We start from the raw sequence: 12,733 nt of genomic DNA, 5'->3' as shown, positions 1-12,733 counted from the left end.
CATAGAAATGAATGAGGACGCCATCTTGGAAGACAAAAGTAGCTTACTCTAGTTATATTAACTCTATGGCCTATCCCTAGCTCTCGCTGCACGACCAACTTCCTCGTAGACTTAAAAAAACACACATTTCAGTGCCAGAGCAGAGATACCTGGGAGCTTTGTTCTGAGGCCAATGCAGTAGCCTAAAGAGGAGTTTCAGCTACTGTACTACGTGTAAAAACATTCACAAAGCCAGGTATTTATTTTGCAAGCTAACATTAGCTCAGCTAATGTAGTAAGTCATGTATTTTAGCTGTAACAAATGTTACATTACTAGCTATCTGTCTGCCTATGTAGCCAATTAGCCAACCAAAAACTGCAGAGCAAGTGTCTAAATAATAATTCAAACGCAAGCATAGGCCCAGTTTCCCATACATTATTAAGCCTAGTCCTAGACTAAAAACACTTTCAATGGAGATTTTCATTGAATTTTTCTCATTATGTCAACTGGGCCATATATTTAGACTGGTTAGCAAGCTAGGTACTGTAGCTAGTTTAGCTATAACGCCACCGAGGTAGCCTAAAGCCGCGTTCACACTTGACTTCTTTTTTTCAGAAAAAAGCGCTGCCTTCAGCGCCTTTTTACATGCAACCCTATGGGAAAACGAAAAAGGCGGACGCCTTTAAAAAAAAGCGGCCGCCTTTTAAATACTTCTAAAAGCGCAATTTTCTCAACTTTTCAGAAAAAAGCTAGGTGACGTCAAGCGCCTTTTTGACAGCTGACCAATCAGGACGAGGAGAGTAGGTACGCGTGTACCTTCCCTAGTAACCTTCTACCGTAGGTACCGGGGCCCCGAAAATAGACCAAGATGGACAAGGTACCGGTCGAACAACTTATAATTGCCGTTTCGTACTACTCAGAGTTATACGACATGAGTAATAAAAGATACACAAACATACAAATAAAAGAGTCCATCTGGGAACAGATCGGTAGGTCTTTGGGTTTTTCTGGTAAGTACTGTACATCGTAAACTCTCATTTATATAGGCCTACTGTATATTCTGTATACTGTATAGCTCTATAATTCTATATACGATATAGAGGAGCTAATGTAAAATGTAAATATTCATTGATATCGTAACCCCACCTATTTCCGCCCCAGCTATTAAACAAGTGACAAACAGTTTTAAACCTAGATCGAAAAATCTTTAAACAATCAATCTATACATTAACAGTGGGTGTCTAGATTACGACTGGTAGCTAACCTGTTTGGATTTCAAATGAAACGTGTGTTCCGTTTTGAGTAGTCTTATGCCAGGTTAATTTTTATCATAGGACTATCCTGCAGTAAGAAGTGGAAATATTTGAGAGACAAATACAGGAAGGAGAAGAGAGAAGAGCAGGAGAAAGCCAGGAGTGGTGCGGAGGGGGGAGTCAAGAAGAAATGGAAATACCTTGACATTTTAGCATTCCTAAAGCCCTATAACCAGGACAGGGAGACTACCTCCAATTTTGATCTGTCACAGTCAGCAACTGTTATACTAAATAACATTTGTTCAGAGACAGGACAGGTAATTAAGCAGGCTATTAGGAATGTGTCTTGCAGAAAATCAGTGTTTATGTATGGACCAGGGTGTAAATGTATAAACCTGGAAAATGTTAATGTTCTAATAAGTGCTGAAATTGCTAAAGGTAAATAAGTTTCCCTTTAGCACTTATTTTTTGGTTATTCACAATGTGTACTTCTGTTTTTGGCTACCTGCAATGCTTTGGGGCTATCTTGTTGTTATTATCAGTGACCTATGCACTTTGTAAAGCTCTCTCTTGGAAGTCGCTTTGGATAAAAGCGTCTGCTAAATGAAAAAAAGAAAGAAAGAAAAAGAAAGTGCTGTCATGGGTTTTATTTTTAATTTTCATACAGGATCAAACTGAGGAAACTTTAGATTTAGAGGGTAGCCTAATGTCTGAAGTAACCCCAGATAACCCGCCTCCCTCACCGACTGGTAGACCAAGTCCTCACCTGGACCCTTCACCAAGAGCTACGTCTAGTGGCAGGGGGAAAAGAAAGGCCTCTCCAGAGATGACCCCATACCAAGCTCAAATACTTTCTCGATTAGACCAAGCCCAGAACAAATATACAGAAAATGAACACCATCTCCTCAGTCTGGCACCCACACTTGACCGCCTTGATCCTCGAAAGCAAGCCATGGCAAGGCTTCGCTTTCAACAAGCCTTATTTGAGAGTAAATGTATTCTATTTGTTGTTGTAATTATTATTGATTAAATTAAACCTATCATTATATTTACTTTACTTGCTTGTGTGATATTACTTCTTTACAATTTACTATTACTTGCAGTCATTATTGCAACTTACACTGCACCAGATTAATTTGTTCTTTAAATCATAACTCACAAGACCACATCTCAACTGAATTAGTTTTGAACAGTTTACTGAAGGGAATGTGGGATGTGCAGGGGGCGGTTCTGCCAGGGCACTTGACCAGCTCCAGATGAAAAGTACTCTGTGAACTTGGTCCTCACAGTGATGGCCTCTCTGTTGGCGTTGTTGCTGCCAACCCTGGCAATATTCTGCATTCCAGCAGATGGTTCCTGCCGCAGAAAGTTGTGAAGTACACAGGTGGCCTTTACAGCTGACTCGGCCACCTGTGGTGACCCACCAAGCACCCTCCGGTATATCCTCCATTGGGCTGCTAGGATGCCGAAGGTACACTCTACCATTCTCCTGGCATGAGAGAGGCGGTAATTAACACTCGCTTTTCCCCACTAGTGTGCCCAGGGTAGGGGCGGAGGAGATTTCTCCGCAGGGGGAATGCCTCGTCGGCCAGGAAAACATGAGGAATAGGCCCCAAGTTCTCTGCTCCAGGTAGAAGGGCATCCCCAGGGAGGTTGAGGGTCCCCTGCCGCAGGGCAGACCCAAAGGCAGAGGCAGCTAATGTTCCTCCATCGCTGTTTATGCTGTAGGCACCGATGTCGACCACCCTGAAGCGGTAATGGGTATTGACTACAGCCAACAGGACAATGGAGAATGTCCCCTTGTAATTATAATACAAGGAGCCGCTTGATGGAGGTGCCTCAATAACTACATGCTTTCCATCCATTGCACCCACGCAATTAGGAAATGCCCACATGGCTTGAAACTCCTGTGCAATCTTCCTCCACTCAGCCTCAAGTGGGAAAAGCCATGAACTCCCCAGACAGGCAGTCCCAAATGGCCTCACACACACTCCTAACTATCCCAGCCACAGTGCTAACCCCCACCCGAAAGCAATGGACCGGTATGAGTCCCCTGTTGCCAAATACCTAGGAAAAAACATGGTTGTTAAAATGTGTATGATGTACATAATGTATGCCAATTATGTAGGCTACTTTACCCCCTCCTTCACATGGGTTCTCTCTCTAACACACAGACACAGTCTCTCTCTCTCTTTCACGTTAGTTAATGTTACCCACCTCAAACAAATGCAAAGACGCTGCTCTGGGCTGATGGTCTCCCTGAATTTGTTCTGCATTTTTGAGATGGCTGGTCCAATCCTCATGAGGAGGTCCTCAAACTGGCTCTTGTCCAAACGAAAGAACGACTTGAACCTAGCATCGTCTAGGCGGAGCTCCTGGACCAGGTTGCGGAATGCCCCCTGCGACTCCCTCCTGCGGAGGATTTCATGCACCCCTAAACGGCACCTTGGCTGTTCAACAACACCCTCCTCCTCAAACGCCAAAGCTACAGCAAGTAATTGTGTTTTATTCGCCATGATAGCTGTCATTAAATAACCAACGGAAAATACAATGTATTGCTAGAATGAATGATTCCCGTTGTTAAGTACAGAATTCTCGTCAAAAAGGCGTTTGACGTCACCCAGCACTTTTCTGAAAAGGCGTTCAAAAGGCGCTCAAAAGGCGCTGAAGGCAGCGCTTTTTTCTGAAAAAGAAGTCAAGTGTGAACGCGGCCTAACTAGGCTAGTAGTACTACTGGCGGTGTTTAGCAGCTTTCTATAGACCAATTATTTGTTTGTAAACATTCGCGATGCGCACGCAATGTGGCTGCAGAAAACCGGGAAAGGATAGCATTTTTTATGGCAAAAGGACCACACGGATAATACAAATAGTTAGATTTAAAAAGACCAAAAAGGTCGAGGAGGACAGCCTTTAAAAGAAAAAGTGATTACCCATTAATCTGTCGCATCAGAATTTTGATTTGGGTCACGAAGGTCTTGAAATTTGAGTGAGAATGTCGCCCGGTACAGACCGCATAGTCGAGCGGCAACCATGTCTTCACGTCATGTCACAAAGTTCATAATTTTACAGTTTTACATTTAAAAAGTCGAGCAGGGCAGCTTTCAAGAGATATGAGAATTCTGATTTTAGCCAGCTGGTCCGATTGTTTTTCTGATTTGTTTAAACTGGCAATCTGAGTGAGACTGCATCCCCGTTACACTGTTTTGACGTTAGCCTCAGTCAGACTCGCTCACTGGCAGTGTGTAAACAATATTGTCTTTCACTCAATTTTAGTCCTAAAACGTCAGGGAGGGCTGCTTTTCGTAGACAAGAGCCTATTTAAAGGTCTCTGACAGTCACTGTTTACAGGCAAAGGTCGAGCTGGTCTTTTGTCAGATTTGTATATATTGACCAGTTTAGAGCTAAATACTCCTGCCAGAGCCTGGAATCGAACCAAATGTTTTGAGTGACTGCATGGCCGGGTCTCCATCAGGTCACCACATTTGGATTCAAGTTCAAGTAATGCCACTGCATTTCACAGTCAAAACTGTAGTTTATGTCAAGTGTAGATGTAAAAAGCTTCATTTTTCACAACTGATATGGATCCTTTCTTCACTTTTACAGGTCTGGAGGGTCATGCAGAGGCCTGGTCAACAGAGTTCAACAGAGGATGCTGAACTAGCTGGACTACCCCCTTCCAGCTGGACAACTTCTCTTCAGCCCTGACCCCAGGACAGCTTTATCCAGCTGGCCTGCCCTGACTGCCTGCATACAGGCCCTGCTTGCCCCTGCCTGCCAGCCCACTAGAGACAGACAGTCACCCCACAGACACAGTAGCTCTGCAGACTGCTTTTTTGAAGACATTGATGAAAAAGGACAAACCAGTATTTTTTACTTTGATTAAAGTCAAAGTACCATAACCATAACACAGTACATATGGTGTACAAAGCTGCAGTCAGATTTGGCGAAATTGTTAGCTTGGATGTTATCTTGACATTTACATGGGGCCTTGATGATGATGCGCACGCAGCTTCAAGGCAGAAAGACGCGTTCCATTTCAGGAGACTCCAAGACCTTAGCGCGTCACTAGCATCTCGTCATATCACGCAGTCGGAGCACAGCTAGATCATCAGCGTCAGCGCTCTTGGGTACCCAGCATGCAGTGCGGCATGTAAAAAAATGCCAAGACTTGTGGAAAATAGTTTGGTTACAACAGCAATGCAAGGCATTTCAGTCGTTGCGTTCGTTCAGTTAGATGTCTGTAATATTGTTTGTTAGTTAAAATAATCTTGTTGGTCACCCTGAGAGTGCATGTTGTGTGGTTTAATCGGAAGTGAGAGTCGGCCATAGTAAGAGCGGATTTACCTATTAGGCAAAGTAGGCAGCCGCCTGGGGCCCCCAGTTGCCAGGGGACCCCTTGAAAGACTCCTTAAAAATACTATATTATCAATAATAAATATAATAATAATAACACAAATTAATTAAAAGTCAAAACCTTCCCCAAAAGTGTCAACAAAGTACCAACAGATCGTTTTTTCTATTTGTGTCAACGCAGGCTTCCCCTCCCACCCCATTCTACTGTGGACTATTCCATCGACTGCGGCAACTGCGCAGCAAAGCACGTAATTTCAGTTGGTTAATATGAGACAGTAGAAGAGTGAAGTGAATGCAAAAAACAACTTGCTAAATGAAACGCAACTCCCCAAGCGGAGCACAAAAAAGAAAAAAGAGGAGAGTAAACAAGTAGTTGCCAAACTGAAACTACTGAAGGAAACGTAATTTTTCTCTCCACTGGTATCCAATGATGCGGCAGCTAGCACAAGTGCTGCTCAGTGAAGTTTGACTAGCAACAGCAGCTACTGGAGGCTAGCTTGCTTGTTGCACAATTTATCGGGGTCAGCTTCTCCACGCAGGTCTCTATACTGAGACCAAATTTGGAATTGTTACTGACAATGATTGCTTCCAGCAAACTTTTTTTTAATTAGCCATTTCCCCCTGAATAAAGGTCAAGCTTATTTACGTTTTTGGGGGGCATATTTTCAGTCAGCACCTCTCACTGAGCATGATAGGCCCAGAGTCGTCATCACCAATTTCCATTCTATTTGAATTCTTCTTCTTATAAGTAGCCTACATTCCATTTGAATGCATTTCTTGAGAATATCACAGTAGGGACTATTTTCATTATTTTCTATGTTCAATTTATCTCTGTGAATGATTAATGCAAGGCAATTGCTTATTTAGTTTGACTCCAGTATTTGAATATTCATGTTTTGATGCAGTACAATTTATACTTGTTAAACCTCACTAGATTGACTGGTATTTTATAACCCCATTTGCTGGGTAGGCCTATGTTTTGATGCAGATCAGTTAATACTATTGTCATGTTGTAAGTTTTTAAATACAATACATGAGTTTTCATACACTTAGTTGCTTCAGTCATGTGAACAATAATCATTATTAATATTAATGCCTTTGGTGTAATCTCTATGTAGTTACAGGCCTACGCTACTTTATTTTAACTCTGGTGGTACTTGGAGAGCCAAATCACTTCTAAGGTGGTACTCATGCTAAAAAGTTTGAGAACCACTGGTCTATACCAATCACCTGTGTAAGAGACTGGCGCGTGTTTGTGTGGTTGCCACGGTGATGGTGCAGCTATGATTGCTAACGTTTTGAGGGCAGAGGATACCAAAAATTTAGCTAGAATCCACACCTCAAACAAGTTAACCTAGCCTAGACGCAAAACTATACGTCCAATCCAAAAAATAAAGATATTTCCCGAGACCCAAGACTCTCCCGAAACCAGACATGTCCTTTATATGTCTGTGCGGTCAGAAATACGACTCTACCGGCAGTTTAAAAACACGTCTACTTTCGAAATTCTCTGACGAATTTTACCCACCTCTCCATTGAAGTTAGTGAGATAATTTGAAAGGCTGCTCTCGCTTCAAGGCTTAAAGCTGAAAATCTGTAAATGTGAGCTCTTTAGTAGTTAAATTGGCTGAAAAAGGACAAGTTTTTCTAAATTTAAGGTCAAACTTGTTTCTGTAAGTTAAAGTATATGAACATCAGAGGAATTTGTTTAACAATTTAGTTGAATATCAGAAAAAGAGCAGCCAGCAGAGTGTGCCACTCTGCTGGCTGCTCAATCATAAAAATCAAGAAGGAGCTAAATTTTTCATGTATTTCAAACTGTCACAATTCAAAATTGGCTGAATATATTTGGAAAAGCTGAATCATTTGGGAATAGCTGAATGTCTTGTGAACGTTTTAAAGTTTGAATGGTGTCTCTAGCTGAAAGTATGCTGAAACAGTTCAGTTTGAAAGAGGAGGAAGCTTTTTAATGATTTAAAAGGATTTACCATTACTTGTAATGGGACAATAATTTGCACAAACAACTTAATTCTTTAAAAAGTATAAAAGTGAGAAATACCAGAAGTCATAGCCATCATCTCCTGAAAGAGCTAAACGTTTTGATACAAAAAATTGTAGGAATCGGTGAAAGTATGCAGGACTAGTTAAAGTCCAAAAAACGGCGGAAGAACTAAGAAGTTGGAATAATAACTAGAAAAGGCTGTTCCTGCGAAACAGCAGTGAGAATGCTGGAAACCTGAATGGGGATAGCTGAACATGCTAAAAAAGCTGAAAATTGTGACATTTTTCAGAAAGTTATAAGCTGAAGCTTCGAAGAGACCGAAAGGTATTTTAAATAGGGGCTGGAGCAGGACGAAGGCATAAAACTACAGAAAAGAGAAGAAAAATGCAAAACAACGTGAAAAAAAAATCAGATAGAAGAGAAACAATGCATACCAACGTGAACATTGAGCAAATATTTGCTGGAGTTTCAAAAGGCCTGAAATGTATGTTAGAAAAGACCTGCAGCAAGATGAAGGCAGAAAAGAAGGAAAAAATGCAAAAGTACTGGCAGTTGAAAGATTCTGCTATGAAATGTATTTTTGAAAGGACCTGGAGTAAGATGAAGGCAGAAAACAGAAGAAAAGAAGAAGAAAAATGCAAAAACAAAAAGGGGAAAAATTCAGAAAGATGAGCGGCAGGCAAATTTGAAAATTGAGCAGAATACCAGTTGCTGAAGTCTGGGTTGAACGAATATAAAGGTAAAAGGACAACACTGGAATGACTTGAACTTGCTGGAAAAAAGGCAGAATTGATTAAATGGCTGAAAAAAAGTTATAAGTCCGAGCAGAAAAAGTTGAAGGTTTAAAGAAGGTGATGGGAGATGAATGATGTTCATATTTAGAATTATTTTTCATCCTTATAAAATGAAGTCACCTAAAGATGCTAAATATGTTGAGAAGAGGGAAACATTTGCAGAAATTTAGTCTCTGGAACTCTTTTCAGAGCTGGAAACTACTTGTGGAAGGACAGTGGAACAGTGAAGAGCGTTGGCCAATCGGATTGGTTCCTTGTTTCTTGTAACGGAGCAACCGTTGGTCATTGGCAACATTTCTAACCCAGAATCTAGGTTTCAGGTTCAAACGGAGGAGAAACTAATCATGCGTGCCTGCACACCCAGTCCTGTTCAGACACTTAAAGTAAGATGACATCATAATAATAAATAGTGCAGGGTTGCCGATGTTGTCGTTGTCCCTGGTGAATTTTTTTTACGTAAATAATAAGATCATGCTACATGTAACCAGCGGATCATTTCTTGCAAGTGTGTCAAAGTGGTATGTATTAACACCGCACTGTAGGCTTGAATAATAACCGAAGGCGTGAAGCTACAGAGAGGATGCAATGGAAGATTTCCTACATAAGCTACATCAACTCCTTCAAATTGAAAACGGAGACCATCTTTTGATTAAGTTCCTTAACCTCTGTTGTCAATATTGCCAATAAAAAGTAAATACTCTTCAGTTACAAAGCATTTGTTGGTAGGATTAACGCCAGCTGCAGCAAACACTTACCCCAGCCACGGCTCGTTCGTGATGGTCAGCTATGACTGTCTTGAGCCTCGATTTTTGCAGATTGCTGTAAAACCTGCTAAAATTAAGCCGATCTAGCTAGATTATGTACACTTTCAGCTCAATGTACATACCTTGTACATTGAGAGCAACGTAATATGTTGTTTGTTGAAAACAAATTCAACCCAAGCGCTCTTTCGTGACGTGGGTGATTACGTTACTGTTGATCATCTGTCCATCATCGTATAAAGCCCGCCCTGGCAATTTCATTGGTCCGTCCCGATTCTGGTTTTCTGTAGTTGTCCCCAATACGAGTTGTCCCCAATACGAGACCCTCCAGACCCAATTTCCCGAACAATTTTTTTTGTGGGCGGGAGAAATTGGGCTGGCAGCCAGGCTAGGAAGGTACTGCTGTGAAAGGTATTTTTGAAAGTACCTGGAGCAAGATGAAGGCAGAAAACAGAAAAAAAGAAGAAAAATGCAAAACAAAAAGGGGAAAATTTCTGAAAGATGAGCTGGAGGAAAATGTGAAAATTGAGCAGAAAACCTGGAGCCGAGTGCACCAGCTGTGCGTAAAACAGTTGGTCTTAACTCTTACGTCGGTCTTAGCTACGTCCGACTTTGTGATTTGAATTTACACCAAGTGCACCAAGCTTGACAGACCAAGGTCGTAGCTACGTCTGGTCTTAAGATGCGCGTCCTTGTGAAAACGCGAAAGCGTTGATCGTTGCCAAGCAACACATTTAAGAGCCTATCAGAGCCAGTCAACGGGCTTATTAGACATTCTCTGAGCCTATCCGAAGCACACTTTATAGCTAGCCTATCTCCCTTCAAAACAAGCCATGGATAAAGAAAAACTACGTCCGAAAATAAATAAAGAAAAGGAAAATACATTTTACAGATAGAAAAATAAGAAAACATATAGTTTGTATACTGAGAATAGTAGCGTGTTCACAGGGAAATGTATAACAATATCAATACAAACAAACAGAAACAATCACCTGGAAATCTAGGAACTCTTCCATTGCATCCTCTCTAGCTTGACGCCTTCGGTTATGATTCATCCTATGGTGTTAATACATAAGCTACCACTTTGACACAGTTTTAAGAAATGATCCACTGGTTAGATGTAGCATGATCTTGTTATTTACGTATAAAAAACTCACCAGGGACAACGACAACCCTGCACTATGAATTATTATTTTGATGTCATCTTAAATTAAGTGTCTGAACAGGACTGGGTGTGCAGGCACGCATGATTAGTTTCCCCTCCGTCTGGAACCTGATACCTAGATTCTAGGTTAGAAATGTTGCCAGTCAGTTACCAATGACCAACGGTTGCTACGTTTTTCCAGCAAATTCAAGTCATTCCAGTGTTGTCCTTTTACCTTCAAATTCGTTCAAACCAAACTTCAGCAACCGGAGCCGAGTGCACCAGCTGGGCGTACGCCTGGACGTACGCTACGTCCGACGTAGAATTTAAAGTTACGACTAGTGCACCAGTTAGATTTAAGCCCTTTATGTGCTGCACCCGGGTGTACATTTTACGCCTAGTGGGGAGCAGGCGTAAGTTGGAAAATCGGACCAATATCCTATCCATGGTAGCCTAATTAGGGCTAACACTAGTTTGATCGCACATGCAGCGCGTCTTGTTAATAGGCAACATGGAAAGGGCATTAAGGCGAGAAAGTCATCCGTGGTAGCAGAAATCCACTGTTAATTTAGTTGTTGATCGATTTCCAGGTGATTGTTTCTGTTTGTATTGATATTGTTATACATTTCCCTGTGAACACGCTACTATTCTCAGTATACAAACTATATGTTTTCTAATTTTTCTATCTGTAAAATGTATTTTCCTTTTCTTTAGTTTTTCTTTATCCATGGCTTGTTTTGAAGGGAGATAGGCTAGCTATAAAGTGTGCTTCGGATAGGCTCAGAGAATGTCTAATAAGCCCGTTGACTGGCTCTGATAGGCTCTTAAATGTGTTGCTTGGCAACGATCAACGCTTTCGCGTTTTCACAAGGACGCGCATCTTAAGACCAGACGTAGCTACGACCTTGGTCTGTCAAGCTTGGTGCACTTGGTGTAAATTCAAATCACAAAGTCGGACGTAGCTAAGACCGACGTAAGAGTTAAGACCAACTGTTTTACGCACAGCTGGTGCACTCGGCTCCAGGTTTTCTGCTCAATTTTCACATTTTCCTCCAGCTCATCTTTCAGAAATTTTCCCCTTTTTGTTTTGCATTTTTCTTCTTTTTTTCTGTTTTCTGCCTTCATCTTGCTCCAGGTACTTTCAAAAATACCTTTCACAGCAGTACCTTCCTAGCCTGGCTGCCAGCCCAATTTCTCCCGCCCACAAAAAAAATTGTTCGGGAAATTGGGTCTGGAGGGTCTCGTATTGGGGACAACTCGTATTGGGGACAACTACAGAAAACCAGAATCGGGACGGACCAATGAAATTGCCAGGGCGGGCTTTATACGATGATGGACAGATGATCAACAGTAACGTAATCACCCACGTCACGAAAGAGCGCTTGGGTTGAATTTGTTTTCAACAAACAACATATTACGTTGCTCTCAATGTACAAGGTATGTACATTGAGCTGAAAGTGTACATAATCTAGCTAGATCGGCTTAATTTTAGCAGGTTTTACAGCAATCTGCAAAAATCGAGGCTCAAGACAGTCATAGCTGACCATCACGAACGAGCCGTGGCTGGGGTAAGTGTTTGCTGCAGCTGGCGTTAATCCTACCAACAAATGCTTTGTAACTGAAGAGTATTTACTTTTTATTGGCAATATTGACAACAGAGGTTAAGGAACTTAATCAAAAGATGGTCTCCGTTTTCAATTTGAAGGAGTTGATGTAGCTTATGTAGGAAATCTTCCATTGCATCCTCTCTGTAGCTTCACGCCTTCGGTTATTATTCAAGCCTACAGTGCGGTGTTAATACATACCACTTTGACACACTTGCAAGAAATGATCCGCTGGTTACATGTAGCATGATCTTATTATTTACGTAAAAAAAATTCACCAGGGACAACGACAACATCGGCAACCCTGCACTATTTATTATTATGATGTCATCTTACTTTAAGTGTCTGAACAGGACTGGGTGTGCAGGCACGCATGATTAGTTTCTCCTCCGTTTGAACCTGAAACCTAGATTCTGGGTTAGAAATGTTGCCAATGACCAACGGTTGCTCCGTTACAAGAAACAAGGAACCAATCCGATTGGCCAACGCTTTTCACTGTTCCACTGTCCTTCCACAAGTAGTTTCCAGCTCTGAAAAGAGTTCCAGAGACTAAATTTCTGCAAATGTTTCCCTCTTCTCCAGTGTTGCCAACTCTTCAGTGAGGAAAGTCGCTATTGGCTGTTCTAAAAGTCGCTAGATGACGTCATCGCCTAATTTGCATACCCGGAAGTAAAAATCCCATTCATTTTCTCCATAGCCATAGCGGATTATTATCATGGACCTATTCTAAGAGATTATTAGCCCTAATTTCATTACCATCTAAGGGAGACTTATATGACTTGATACAAGGTACTGTACATGACACAAGTTTGCATGGTATCAACCTCGTTTTAAGAAAAACA

The sequence above is a fragment of the Hypomesus transpacificus genome, chromosome 23 (genome assembly GCF_021917145.1).
Source record: "Hypomesus transpacificus isolate Combined female chromosome 23, fHypTra1, whole genome shotgun sequence".
In the NCBI taxonomy this organism is placed as follows: Eukaryota; Metazoa; Chordata; class Actinopteri; order Osmeriformes; family Osmeridae; genus Hypomesus; species Hypomesus transpacificus.
This window is presented reverse-complemented; position numbering follows the sequence as displayed.